The following is a 10,414-nucleotide window of genomic DNA, read 5'->3' as shown; positions in this document are numbered from 1 at the left end:
CTGATAAAGGTGGAAGTTTCTAGCCAATGCTAGAGTAGTAACCGATAGCGTAGATGTGGTGTCTAAGCTAAAAGTTACCTTCATTTGCCTCATTCCCCAGGGTTGTGGGGTAGGCGCTAGGTGGTGATAGCCCTACCCGTTGCCGAAGTAAGTTTGTATGTAGTGGCAACGTTATCTTCACTTGGGATCTCCACCCTTCGAAGAACCTCACTACCCAAGTTATCCTTCTGGTTTTTGTTAGGTGAACTAGCTAAGAGGCATTGGGAAATTACGATGCCTTGAATACTTCCGGGTGAAGTGCTACAACGGTGTATCCGTGCGCTTGCGGATTCCTTCTGCTTAAGCTAAAAACACTAACAAAGGATCATCAGCTACTTGATGTGGGGCCTTGATAGCCCAAACTAGGATAAACTGTTGTGTCCCCTCTGTGATTATTGTGTTCTTGAGTCCACCCAAGCCACCGAAGACATGCACTCAGACATCATGACGAACAACAATGTTTGCTATGGTTTCGACCCCGCGACAGGTTGTCTCCCAAAATCTTTTTAGTAGTAGTGATATGTTGATGTTTGAAATATGAGCTTAGGATGAGAATGTGTTTGCTTAGTTTGAGATTTCCACAGCACTAGTGCTAACTTAATCCTTGCACTATTCATGACTGGTTGCTTGCTCTTGAGGTGAACTATTTTTACATAATCTTGAAAACTTGATGAAATGCTTTTGCCCTTGGTGCTTGTGACATAGATCACATTGAAATTTTGTGTGCCTTTGAGCTATATTGTTTACTCCTCATAGTACTTTGCCATTCCTAGAACTTGCAAGTGCTTTGTGGTGTACTTGAGAAGCTTTCTAGGACTGCACCCCACATTGTGGCATTCATGCTTTGGAGCTTGTGATTGAATTGGTACAAAATGCTTTTAAGTTTGTCCTCAAATTGGTATCAAGTCCTTTTGTGCTTTCCTTGGTTGGTACATCTTGAGCATTAATATATTTTGAGATATTCTTGATGATTGTGTTGCCAACAAGGGTGAGAGTTTGTGCAAAGACTGCGTATTTCATTTAGATTGCCACAAGGGATAAGCAAAAGGTGGTTGCACAAGTGAAGGGGGGTTTTGCATTCATATGATAAAAAGAGTCCACAAATTGAGAGGGGGCATACATCTTTTGCATCTAGTTGTGTTGAGCTTTTACCTCTTCTTGAGGAACCTGTGCATTGTTCGAGTATGTTTTGTTCATGGCTGCATTGAGCTTTTACCTCTTCTTAAGGAGCTATGTTTTTTTGTGCTAGGTCTTTTTCTTCTTCTTGAGGACTAGCATTTTTACATACTCGACACATATCTATAGAAAAGTTGAAGGTGGTTAGACATTGTTCCGTAACAATTTTTGATAGTTCCATCCCTAAGACCCTCCCACGAGGAGGTAAAGATGGACATTTTTGCAAAAATCTTTCGCAATCTAAAAAGAGTAAAACTGTGGACATCATCTTCAGTGCAACAATCGATCGCTACGTTGGTCTGCCCCTCCGAGTGACAAAAACACGCACTCCATTCCAGGTACGAAAAAACAGCGTCAATCATAGAACCCTACACGCGCTCCTTCCTGAGAAAATTGGCTATTTGCCTCCTCCTTCCTTCCCCATCCCACAGCCTCACGGACAATCGCCAATAGCCTCCGTCGCCCCTAGCCCGCGCCCCTAGCCATCCTCATCCGCTGCCCCCTTCGTCGCCGTCAGCCTCCATGATCTTGCGCCAGTCATCGCCCTCACCACAGCCCGGCCTTGATCGTGCACTAAACCCTAAACCAGCACTAAACCCTAATCAAGCACGTCGCCGCTGCTGGTCGGTGGCGGAGGAGCCATGGCACTCGGTTGCAGAGGAGCTAAAGTGTCCGAGCTGGACTGTGAGGGAGGACGTGAGACGTAGCCTCGACGACCAGGCCACGCACCACTGACGCGTGGGACTTCGGCACGTCATCGCTGCTGACCGAACACGAGGAAGGAGGTGAGCAGTGTCGCCGGTGCTGTGCAGCTCATTCACACCCTAGTGCTACCTACATCGCCCGTCCCGGCTGGAGGAATTGCCTGCAAGGTTTTTCTCAGTCCTTATCTCTTCTTTATGATGAGGACATCTACTGCCCGGATACAACCACATTAGCAACTTTTGATTCACAGGTGAAATAATCCTTTACCATGATTGTATTTGATACATTTGATGAATTGATGTTGCACCATGATGTGTGTTCATTGTCATTTTCAGAAATACATACATGGATCAAAAAGAGTGTTAAAGACACATGGAAGGCATGGAGGACCAAAGAAGTTGATTGGGGGCCAAGTACAAGTATTCCCAACGTCGTCCACCAGGACACCACGTCACTTTTGGTCCAAGGAAAGAAAGAGATCAAATCTAACACGTTTTGGGGCGGGATTCGGACTGCAACACTACACCAACTTGCGACGTCCGCCACGACCTCATCCGGACTCTGTTTTGGGCGTTCAAGTACTCCATGGAATTCCTTATGAAGTCTACTTTCATATGGATTCAGACTCATGTATATATCTTGTCTGAGGCGGCAGCAATGATAAAATTACTACCGAGAGGTTTTCTATCAAAGGTGCTGCGTCACATTATTTTGGCTCGATGGGCTGTGTATCATGTCGAGTCCATTAGGGACGCGTCCTAGGGTTGGAGGACGACCCCAACACCCTGGTGGTCGTCCTTCTACCTTCATATACCCCTTAGCTGCCACCAAGAACAGTTGGGTTTTGTTTTGTTGATAGTTTAGCCATTGTTACTTCCTTGTAGACGCGTGTGTTGACTAGACCATCCGTTCTACTTGATTCAGAACCCCAACTTTGTAAGTTCAGATTGGTTTTTCATCTCCATATTTGCAATTGAGTTGCTTGTTCTACTTGTTCTTGCTTGTTCCTCGATTGCTTGCAGGAATTACCCTAGTGGTTTGGTTGATCGTGCTCCACAAGATCGCGACGGCCGTTGGAGGTGGTGTATCGGTTGCTAAGGCGCAGCATCCTTGGATGGTTGTAGTCGGGCCGTGAATGTCATCTCCATCCCCAAATCGAGTTATCCACCTTATCTCATCGAAAGATCGGGATTCACCCTAGCGGGTTCATATCACTTTAGTTCTTCTGATCTCCGTCCACATGATGCTTGCTTCAAAATTCCGACGATCGGTCAGCAGTGCAGATGATAATTCATGGGTGCTTCTGCTTGTTACGTAATTTGCAAATAAATATATTGTTCGAACTATACAGACGGGAGAAAGTGTTGAGGATTAGTGCCGTGTATTTGTCCATGTTCTGTGCAATCACTGGTGCTTCCGCATGCTATGTAATGCCTTTGAACCCATTTTATGTGACTGCTAAATCATCAAATGATCTTTTGTGCAATTCTTCTTCCTTGATAGTCAGTGTAGTTGGCTTTTGCTAAAACTGAATGTGTTATCTCAACCTGAAAGAAAATAATTTTAAATACGTATACTAATGATTTAATGAACCACCATGTTGTACCATTGACAGGTGATCTGACAGACTCAACTGTTTTGAGAAACTTGGGTGTGTGATTGGGGCATTCTCTATTGGCTTACAATTGATAAAAATACGAGTAGGACCCTGCAGGATATGGTCACATTGGTTTAGTATGTATAATTTTGAAAGCTGATTCCTTTTCTATGCGTGTGCCTGTATGGTCATTCTCTAGGAGCGTCATTTTTTACTATAGTTCTGGTTAATCTTCTACCGCAGGACTTCATGCTCTTTGTTGTTTTGCACCACGTAATTTCTGAGTGTGAGATTGAATTTACTGATCTTTTTAATGCAGATGGGTCAATTTGGCAAGAACATCTTCTCTTAGTAGTGATCTGGCCAACCACATCCACAACCACACGAAGAAGAGAGGCTGCAAGGTGCCCATTTTGGGGATCATCTACAAACTGTTCTCGTTAATTTTTTTCTTCTGAAAGCAGGGTCGAGTACCACGAGTTCATTACCGACTGATTGAGGTACAAGCATGATTGAGTTCGCGTTTCGCGGGTCAGCGGGCCGCGGCGACACGGCAGACGCGGCGTCCGGGGCAGCATTGACAGGGCGGTGCTAGAGCTGACGCCGCACAAGATGGCGCAGTATACACGCCGCCGCTGGCCAACACCCACCAGGTATTCATACCCCTTCTGTTCCCTTCCTGCCGTCCGAAACCGAGCACACGAACCCTATTAGGATCTGATCTAATTAAAGTTTACATATGTATTTGCCTAATGAATACGATATTTTTTTCTACTATGAACCGCTAGCTGCAGCTAACATCGGTCAAGGTAATCGCTTGAACTGTATAAAGTGTTTTTTTTCTGCAGCCAATTGTGTTGATGGTCTTGTTTTCTGTAGTCCAAGAGGCTGGAACTGAAGAAAAATAATTGGAGCTGTGACTCCTACAAATTCGATGATGTCTTCAATGAAAATGCTAGACACAAACTTGTGTATGAGGCAGTCGCAGAGCCTGTGCTTGAGGCAAGTCTCGCATTCCAGATGCCACTAATTAATTTTGGTGTTCACCTATGTCTGGGTAAGTGGGTAGAAGTTGAGGTGTTGTATCCGATCTGTCCAATTCTAGAACCAGGAAGAAAGTTGAGGGATCTTTGCTTCAATTGCTTAGGGCACATCAGAGGTTTCAATAACTGATATGGCAAGGATTTAAATGCAAGGTATTCTTTTAAATGTTGGCATGCTTGGATCCATGTCCCTGCCGTTATCATTCAGTTGCTCTGCTGCCGTGCTTACTTTGCAGCTGAAGTGCTGGACTGACTCGCACATCCTGAAAGGTCTGATTCGCTTCATGGTCCCTCTTTTTAGTCTCTAACTAATCTTGGATTCACATTGTGTTGGTCTTTGTCAAAAGGTTTGCACCTTTGCAGAAATGTGGCGTGTGAAGTACATGTTTGTAGAAATGCCAAACCACTGAAGCTTACATACATATAGGTATGTGTGCTTGTCATTCAGTCTTAGTGTGTAGTATTTTTCCTATTCTATTTTATTTCGTGGATCACCATTGATGGATATGATGCAGTAGTTTCTTGCCTTTTTGTGGCATAGCATCTTTATATGCACAAGTATGCTACCTATGGATATTTGCCATTGCTACATCAGTTTGAAGTGTAAAATTATGTGGTTTTCTAGACTGCTAACTTATTAGAATGTTTGGTTAATTTCACTGTCTTATATGAAGCAGATGAATATGAGCATGTATTTGTCTTCTGCTGGATTATCAGAAACGTTAAGGAAAACCAACACACAGAGGAAATGTGCTATGAAGAAGGCATAAACTCTAGTCCTGCTGCAATCCGCATCCTCTAGCAGGTAGGCAAATTGTGTCAAGCTTAACACTATGCCGTTTGATATTGCACCTCTAAGTAACATATTCTCGGGTAATCTCCTGAAGAATGTTTAACCAAGAAAGGGGAGATGGCTTTAGGGTGCTCTGTTCTGAAATTTCTATCGTCTTTGAATTACTAAGTCTATCTACAACCCATTTGTTTCCTAGGTAACTCAATAGTTTCAGTCTTTCTATTAACATTACAGGTTGACTTGTCGGTTTTCACTGACACTTTCGGTTCTCCGTTCTCTACAACCAGTGAGCTAGAAAAAAATCGAAGGTGCAGTTGACCAGGAAGGAGAGGTGCCTAATGAAGCTTACAGATTTGTTTCTGTTATGAATATTACCAATTTGCATGGATAAAAATAAAAATAGGATTTCAGTAATATGCATATGATTGCACGTGTGCAAATCGGTCCTCGGCTCTCATTATTGAGTTAATAATCTCCATTGCCATTGTTGTAGTTTTCTTTTACCACAAGGACGTTACCCTTTTTAAAATATTAATCATGTAGCTTTTACCTATTTTAGTTTTTTTTACCACAGTGAAGTTACCAGTAGGAGTGTGTCTCCGAGTTCATCTCCAACGACAGAGCAAGTGTGTTCACACCGCCCAGAGCTACATAGAATGGTGATGGAGGCCAACCATCCTCAAAACAAAGGATACCTATTGTGGAAGACTAAAGGATTGATTATTAGAGTATATCATGTATGTTAGTTGATTCTGTACTTCATGGAGAGAATTTATCTCGAGCTGTAAGTTGAACACTGAAAGTTCAATGAACTGACGACCTTATGAATTGCATAGAGTTTCCTGTATAACAGTTGCATCGGTTCTGCATTTTCAAAGTTTTTTGAACTTCCTCGTGACCAAAGAGTTTCTTGAATAATAGTTGCATTGGTTCTGCATTTTCAAAGTCTCCTGAATTTCTGGGTCTATTTACATTTTTATGTCTATACAGTAGAGTTTGTGAGCCTACGACACCGCGCTTTCCGTGATTGCGTTAATTTCATAAAATTTGCTTTTTGGATTAAATGTCACTTTAACGTCGGTTAATTTCACAGTATTGTTATCTTATTGTACGATACGTGTGTTTTTAGAACAAAAATTTAGCTGTCCTATAGCAACACACGGGGGCATGAACCTAGTAATAGTATAATGTATACACTTGAGAACACAAATTCACACTCACCTCTATAAGCAAACATACTCACATTATACACATAGCTATCAGTTCTTTAGAATCAGTTACAATTTTGAATGGAGTGAGTAGAAAAAAATCTATTGGACAATTTTCTCACACCAATTGGCACTGGCGCAAACAGAGAGGAAATAGTAAAATTAGAGGGAATGTAGAAGAAGAACACTAAAGATGGGACCGATGGCTGCACGAGAAGAGCTATGGGCCTACAGCCTGAGTTACTGGTTACATTTTGGAAGGCGCATACTAGGCCGGAGTCATGGTCGTCGGGCAACACTGTTGGTGATTTTTCTACACTGGAGCCATCGTCGCTCGGTTGGATTGGTTGTTCTTGTTCGTTTCCTTTGCCAGTCTCGCCCGGTTAAGGAAACGGTCAGGGCCAAGCTTATCAGACTCGAAACCTAGGGTACGCATGAAACGAGTCATAGTCATCTTCTGTTTTCTCGGAGAAAAATCTCCAACTCAATGACAAAAATCTCCAACTCAATGACTGCCTTGCTGACTACCAATTTCCACCGAAGTTACTTGCTCCATTGCACTTTCCAATAAAACGCCAGTTGAACAGACGGACCGACCGAGATGTGTGTGATGCCTATAAATACGCAACAGCTGCCTGCAGCATAGCGCAATGGCATCCTCCACTAAAACCTCCCGTCTGCTCGCGACCTTGCGGCTCACGCTACTGCTGGTCGTATCCACGGTGATCCTGAGCAGCTCCCTTTGCCATGGAATCCGCGATGCTACTTATGGTTAGTTACTGTAAACCGCTCGTCTCGTTTCTTCATCTTGTGTCGCATCTAGCAATGATGGATCAGACTATCAGAGTATGCTGTACACTTGTACTGTCTGTAGCATGTACTAACTGCCAACGAACCATCGCTAATTGTCTGCATGCACGTTCATATTCGTTCTCACTTCTCAGGAGAAGTTATCGGTGGACCGGGCGGTATTGGCGGTCCGCCTCCGCCTCCGAACGGAAAGGCCTCACGTCCCTGATGGCTGCATCGATCACGTTCTACTTGGAAGAATACGCTGTCAGGACGACGCAAATGGACAATATGGCTCCAGGACGAACCATAAAAAATGTGCTAATTAAGTTGTAGCTACAATTAGTATTAGAATGCACAGAGCCTCATTTACTTGTGCTTAATAGTATATTTTAGTTATGGATTCTACTCATAAGTTTGCAACCGAACGAAAATAAGACCAAGACAATTATAGTTTGCACGTGTATTATACCATGACTAAAAAATAATATTTTGGGTGTGATCTGCCAATATTCTGTTTATAGCCAATCGCCACTATTAAATTCGTGTTAAAAAAGCAATCGCAATTAGCATATATAGAACTACATGATGATAGAATTTTAGGCAATTCCAGTAATAATTTAATCCAGAAAATAGCAATAATCAAAAGATTTGTGACATCATGTAATGTGTGCATGTGTGATCTTATTGTGGCAAATATGTAGAACATACTAAGAAACGAAATTGAAGCCAAAAACCTTACGGGAAAGGTTAGATTAACAGTAACATACCCTAGCGACAGAGCCGGATGCACTCGAAGACATAGTGCCTGTCGATGCAGTCGTCCCACTCGACGCAATACAGATGAATAGCAGTGTCGATCACCGGAGATGGAGTTCCCCAATAGCGAGTAGTCGTGCCACCAGCGACACTCCCCAAAAACATGATCGCCACCTTCCACCGAGCTGGCGAACTCGTAGACGGACAGACGTTTGGGAGGCCTACTTTCCTAGGACACATGCACGCAGCGCGCGCAGAGGGACGAAGACGACAGTAACAGGCAAAACTTCCGCCATGAAGCTACCACTAACACAAAAAGGAAGTAACTCCCATAATTATGTGATTTGATTGGCAAAACTTGTCTATCCGTCCGCTCGCTCATTCGCCGCCTGCCTCGCCTCACCATGCCCACGCCCACGCCCACAGCCCGGCCCGGCCGGCGGTGGCGGCGCGCGCGCGTGTGGCACACCAACATCCTTTTCTCAGCATCTTGTTGGTATATTTAAGATGAACACAAATAAATCCGCAAGCACATGGATACTGCTGTAGTTTTCATCTGGAAGTATTCCAAGTATCGTATTCACAGAGAAACGTGTGAGATTAACTAAAATCTAACTTAACCGGGAGTAGCAACAAGACTTAAGATAACATGAGTATAGAGATCACAAAGGTCTTCTAGTTCTAATGTCGGTAAGTTATATCTTCTATTGTTGAATTTTGGGGAAGTTACTAAGGGAAACACAGGCAAAATATGTTTTCTATAGTAACTAGGTCCTGCTCGGTCTACAAACGGGAGGTGGACTACAAAGAATTCAACGACACTATAAGAGTCACCCTCGCGAGCTACCACCGATCCGGAATGTAGGATACATCCACGAGTAACCGAGTCTAAGCACCATGCTTACACTACAAATACTACTTTAACATATGGCCAAATCATACCACTCTGGATATGGACGCTTGTACGAAAAGGTCTGCCCTTTTGGTTTTAAACCAAGCTGATTCTTTATCATTTCAGTTACTCTGAGCAATAACTCATCAGCATTTGAATTTGGATTTCTTTGTAATTGCTGGCCCATCTGCGGATTAAAATTTTGGGTACTGTGATACCCTAGATTTGGAATCATATGAAGAGTATTATAATCTATGCCATAATGATATCCTTGTGGAATCTCTATCTGTTGGGTCTTTTGCTGATTTGCTGCTTGAAGTCCCTGATTATAAATGTTGGGATTTGTGTCTCTACGAATCCTTTGAACTGATGGCGCTATTTTTTTGAGCCAACGGCGGTATTTGGCCTCATGTGCCAAAATTAACCATTTGATTTTAAACTTGACCCATTGGCTGTTACACATACTACACTGATGATCCAGGATTATTGTGTATTTGATTAGTAGTAGTACCCTGAACTTGCTCAGATGAGCTCTGAACTACCTAGGCATCATCATTGCCAGCTAGTACTTCTTCTTGATGGCTAGTACCGGCTTAATTAGTCCCCTGAGTTGACTGAATGTGGAATGTTGTAATAAGCCGATCCAATCTGATCAGTTGCATATCCATGAAATACCTCCTTCATGGTATTGTGGAATGTGTTTAGGAAAACTATATTATAGTTCAACATGGCATCATGAACAGATTTGTTGACAACATCTACAAAGAAACGTCTATCATCAGCTTCATCTGTATCTGACTGCCCATATATCAGAACTCTTGGTAGTGGATATTTCGTAACAACTTTATTGTCATGTGTCTTGGTGTAGGACAATGAACACTTATTCTGAAACTCTTCTATAGCTTTACTAATGACATCTTTATCATCATCAAGTAAGTCTTCATAAGGCACAATAAGAATGTCCATGTTGTTGTGAGCTGCCATGATGATTGTGGGGTCCCACCGGACGTGCCAAAACATGTGCTGACATAAAAATGTGATGATGCAATCAACACACAGCAAGTCGGACAATCTTGACAGAGCGAATCCGAAGATCTGCTTAGCTTGAACACAAGAACGGTCAGTTTCGGGACTAAAGGCGTGCCAGTCAACTTGACCCTACAATTAATAAGGAGAGAATAATCAGGTGTTTAAGGTGGAACATGTCGATGTTGCACCAGACAGTTCCAATATGTGGCTAGATAGCCGGTGTATAAGGCTATCGACTAAAGAGTCGATATCCAGCATGTCCATGAATAAAAATATATTGAAATAGAAGCAATCGGCCGTTGTTGAATGATGATAACATGAGGATAATGACCGATATTCATAGATCATGATGATTTAATAAAGGCTAATCAACCAAAACAAGTA

Source organism: Miscanthus floridulus, chromosome 12 (genome assembly GCF_019320115.1).
Source record: "Miscanthus floridulus cultivar M001 chromosome 12, ASM1932011v1, whole genome shotgun sequence".
Lineage (NCBI taxonomy): Eukaryota > Viridiplantae > Streptophyta > Magnoliopsida > Poales > Poaceae > Miscanthus > Miscanthus floridulus.
Note: the sequence above shows the minus strand (reverse complement) of the source record.